The sequence below is a fragment of the Acyrthosiphon pisum genome, chromosome X (assembly GCF_005508785.2).
Source record: "Acyrthosiphon pisum isolate AL4f chromosome X, pea_aphid_22Mar2018_4r6ur, whole genome shotgun sequence".
Classification (NCBI taxonomy): domain Eukaryota; kingdom Metazoa; phylum Arthropoda; class Insecta; order Hemiptera; family Aphididae; genus Acyrthosiphon; species Acyrthosiphon pisum.
In genome coordinates this window covers 4,002,828-4,008,230 of record NC_042493.1, presented here as the reverse complement: position 1 = coordinate 4,008,230, position 5,403 = coordinate 4,002,828, and the positions used below count along the sequence as shown (strand labels likewise).

The window sequence follows — 5,403 nt, the reverse complement described above, 5'->3', positions numbered from 1 at the left end:
CAGACACGCCGGGAACGACTTCGCGACGTAACTTGGCCAATCGACTATCAGCAAGCCGACAAGTAATACCACGTTCCCCCCACCGGCGAGCTTATTCGAGTTTCACCGCGAGGAAGAACCGAACCCACACGACTTGCTCAAGTCCGTGCACGGACGGTTCCTACTCTCCCCTATTATTGTATTATTTCTACGAAACGTATAGACAAGTCCCGACTATTGTTTTGCTCGCGCCTCTTCAGGCCCGAACCCGCCCACCGCGGCCGCTTCTTCAAGCCTGCCGCGCGGCCCGGGATAACTTGCCCCGATCATTATAAACATTATTTATTGGTTATATAATAAACGAATCATAACGATACACAACGCATTGTTATACACGATCACGGACGTCCCGGAAAGACGCTCCGCATCAATATGGATATATTAAATTTTCTTTTTTTTCCACACTTTGTATAGTAGATACGTTATAAGAATATACATAATTATTAATTAAAATGTTTATATAGTTTTCTAGACATTAAAATTGTATTTGACTATGATCCTATACCTAGTTTATTATTTTTATGGTTAATTAATAGTTAGGTTAACCATTTAAGTCTTGCTAATATCAAATAACATAAGGTACCAACCTGGTCCATTAATTATATTTTTACTATATTTATGAAACCTTAACTGTCTGAAACATACAAGTATCTAGTATATCAAATCCTTTCAAAATCACCTTTTAAATATGACGATCAAGTTACCTAAACATTTGATTTTATCGATGTGGCCACGACCAACAAATGATTCAATTTACACTAATCTGTATGTACCCATTATATATTTTACTACTCACTACTATTGCTATATTAAGGACTGTAATATTGTATACAATTTTTAAATATTATGTCAAATGCTACATTTATTATAATACATTTGCCAAGAATTTAAACTGGTAAATATACAAACATATAATATAAAATTTAACGTGGTTGGTATTAGAGTTCATTGTTTGGTGACCTGGTTAAGCCGCGGTGATTGGACGCAGTCACTAATATAGTAATGTGTGCTTCAGCGGTCGAGCAGGCTACCGGATGGGTGACCACCCGAGTTCTTTGCGACGATCCATCTGCCACATATAAAAAAACGCGTACCAACCGTAGCCCCCACACAAACCGAATTGGGTTGCTTAGTGTCAAAAAAACGAAGTTAAATTTTGATTTATTTTTTAACCTCTTACACGTGACATAGTGAATTGGAAGTTAAAAATAATGGTGTGGAATGTTGTCCACAGTAAAGACCAGCTAATAACTATGCAGTTTGAAGTTTTAAAAAAAAATAATACCATAACCTCCTAGTTATATTTACCCAAGGTCTTAAATTGGGTGCGACGAAAATTGTGTTTGCACCTTTTTATCTGCTAGTCATCAATGTAAAAAAAATAAAACACAATAATATTATGTTTCTTTCAATTAATAGTATCCGTTATAAATGTAGTAAAATGTATAATAGTATAGTAATTTGAGTTTAATTGATGTTTTCTCAAATTAAATCTAAATTGACAATAGCAATGAACACAGTTAAATGATTAAAAAAATAATCGTCTACCTGGTTTGAATCGTGATGAAATGGATTTGTTGTAATTAATTGTAAGATGATTTAAATTGGTGGTGGGTTGTCGGTTGACATCCCTACTAGCAGCTGCAGTGTTCGCGTGATGCCCGATTTCAATTATATTACTATTTACAGACAGTATCCATTATAATATAATAAATCGGTTGTCTATTTAACATAATGAACTATAAAAATAAATTAGATGAAAAAAACAGTTTATAGTCAAAAAACTAACCAAATAGAATATAAAAGTCAAGTCCCGAACCCTAAATTTATTTGTATACGAAAACTCTAAAAACCTGGTTTTAATCTATACTTAAACACCCTGAGGGGGGGGGCTCTCATTTCATAATTCTGGCTACGCCACTGACCAAAACAATATACTTTATAATTTATTACAAACATATTACAAAATTACAACATACAACATTTATTTACAAACATATAATTTATTACATTTATTACAATAAATTACATTTTATACACGTACATTTAAATCTTATTATACTTTTCTTCATAGATTGCACAGTTTCAAGAAGTTATACATTTTTTCATAATAAACATAGTTTCAATAGTAGTGACGCATTTTTCATAATTTTCTTAGTTTCAAGTAGTGATACATTTTTACATTGTTTACATACCAGGAGCAACAGAGAGAAAATACGCCAAGTGAATCGCTCTCACCGAGGTGTACGCCTCCTGGCTGCTCCACGTCTTTGGTGCCTGGGCTCTGACATGTTATAATTATTTTGGTTAATTATAGTCACATTGTATTTATTGTAGTCCTGGTAAATATTTATTCTTGAAGCGTTATCACTTCCGTTTATCGTGTTCGGGGGAATGGGCCCTTTCTCGAATAGCTTCTGTGCAGCGTTGACTCGTAGCCTTGCTGAATTGCCAACATTGTGTTGACGTCATGTACAACTGTGAGGTTGCAGGACTCCAGTAAACGTTGTTCTTGGTCTTGAATTTGCTTGGAATTTCGTTTTATGTTGCTAAATATCTCCTTTATTATTTCCCAATTCGGGTTTTTCTGTTCCTTTAAAAAAACATTTAAATTATTATAATCATTATACATTTCGAACATTTTCCTTACCTGCCGAGTTCTTTGGATCATTTTCCCTGCAGTCAAACCACATATTTACATCATTGAAATTAATAATATTAGACGTTAGTGCTTGATTATTTAATTTAATTATTACGCTTAATAGAACTTAAATAGTTAAATGCGTGTTAAATTGTTCCATATTTATGATGCAGTTTTTTATTTTGTGATTTAAGCCGACTATTCTTTCATCTGGTGTTTCCAAAATCTCCTGGAAAAATAACAGCAAACAGTGGTGTCTTCTTTTTTATCCAAGTGTTGACGGTCTCTAACCGTTTAACATCCACAGTGTCAACCTGAGACAAAATCCGAAAAATATTAAAACTCAGTGTTTGTCGATGACGATTGTCTAAAAATCTTCCGAAATCCTCTTGGGATACTTCGTCGAAGGTCTGTTCAGAGAAATGTGCGGCCATTTCTTTGATTATCAAACCAGCGCATTTTCTAAAACTTTTAAACAAATATTATATGTACCCTTGGAACGGAAAACGCTTGCTATGGTGAAAAAGTGACGTAAAAAAAGAAGCAACGCTCAGTTTCTACAGTCCATTCCCGTCCATTCCTTGGCGCGTCCAATCGCGTACCTTCGCGGTGACCGCGACGGTCAGTTTTAAAATGTTTTGAAACTTCTTTCAGTCATGCAACTGATATGAGGTATTGGAATAAAATAAATAGGTACTACAAAAATAATAAACTACGTTTCTATGGTACCGGTTAACCGATGCACAGCTGGTCCGTGACGGCGGCTCGTGACGGCCGACCGTTATGCCGACCGTGCCCGACCGTTGTTTATTTTTTTTGTACCCTCTGTAAAGAAGTTTCACTTCAATAAATTAAGATACAATTCCAAAATTATTACAAAAATAATATCAGTGTTCGATCACCCATACTCTGTAGTATTCTTGACTTAAAAACCATGTAGTTTTTAATTTATACCATGTTTTGATTTTATTATTTTCATAACTATTATTATTATTATTATTATTAAACAGATTTATGAAATGTGACTATTTCATAGACTATGAAAGAATATTTGATATGTTATATTTTGAATCATTATGATTATTTAAATAAATATTTTTGTATAATATTATAATATAGCTTAAAATGGAATAAAGGGCAACGTTGCAGAATTTTTTATGCTCAATCGTGTAGGTTTTCTTTTGTATTCCGATTTCCTTTGATACACCGACAATTTGGCTCAATCGTATCGCTAAAAAGGTGATTTATGCTCAATAGTGTCTCAGCCGTTGTTTGATATTGTTTTCACTTATAGCCGTTCGCCGTCGGGTCTGCAATCCATGGATTGCCTACCTGATTTGCTGTAGCATATTGTCTGCGAACCGGCGAAGTCGGATTGCCTACCTAGGTGGCTAACTTGAAAGTTAGGTAATCGATTTTGACTTGCTAGACACTCCAACACGGTTTTTGACTTTACACTTTTTACATATAGGAAAAGAAAATTTAGAGATTTATATACGATGTTTAGTGTGACACGACTTTTCCAGTTCTTAATTATAAGTATTAAGTATTATATATATATCACACGTCCTATACCTGTATGTAGTGGGTAGATATATTGTATATAAGAGAGCCGATTTCACTCAAAAGGAGTACTGTTCTTCAAGCTCTTACAAGCAGTCTACGTACTACTATTGTTCTTAATCCAGTGTTTATTACCTATCAGTAAAAATGTTTAATTGCAGTGTTTGTGACAACGTTTTCACTGTGAAGTGTAATATGTTGAGGCATGTAAAATCTCATAAACAAATTAAATTTACATCTGGCGATTGCAAACAAGATTTCACCCGTCGAAGTAATCTGTTCGACCACATAAAGAGCAAACATGGTATGTATTTTATTTAATATTATATAGATAACAGATCAGTGACTGTCTGACTGATGACTATAATTATCTAATTTTATATATTTATATATTTCCACGGGCCTTATAAATTAATTTTACTATATTATAAGCTGTACAATAAAAACCAATTAAATAACATGACAAAATGTTTATTTAAATGTATACAATGGATTATTATATTTATTGTTATTTATATATGTATATATTATTTGGAAAATTTACAAAAGGAAATGGGGAAATTAAAATGACGAGGGACCCGCGTCTTGCAACGCCTCAATTATCGTGCCTGATCAGGTTAGTTATTAATATACATAATATACATGATAATTTATTATAAGAAAACAATATAAGAAAAAAAATAAAGGGCACGCGTCTTGTGACGCTTATTACGGGCCTGTAGGGGGGGGGGGGGCAGATTTGTCATCTGACCTCCCCCTTGCCATGGACACCTCGGGTGATCATGGCGTACAGCAACCTGAATCAGTGGAGTCACCGTGTTCCTTGCTAAAGGCATTGGGTGGGCAGATTCAAACCCATAATGGCGGATTGTCCCTACTGTTCACGAAGGTAATTGCAATGGAGTCTGCACTTGAACGGATTAGGAGCGATCCGGCAAAGTTGGCGATACAGGAAGTGCTCACGGTGGTTAGAGGTCTAAGGTCTAAGACAGCAAAGAGGAAATAACGAAGGCGTACAACGCTGCATACGTTAGCGCCAAGCAAGCCTCCCAGAACTCAGTCCCGGATTCAACGCACATCCAAACTTGCGACGCTGAGACGCAGAGTCCCTGCTGGTGGGACACTATGCACCAGGGCAACATTGCGGGCGAAAGCGGGGA

General features: G+C 35.2%; 1 protein-coding gene across 2 annotated transcripts in view; it reads left to right on the top strand.

Moving 5' to 3' along the window:
• LOC100159991 (legumain) overlaps window positions 1–5,403 on the top strand; it is a 521,349-nt gene that overhangs the window by 396,166 nt on the left and 119,780 nt on the right. The window lies entirely within an intron of this gene.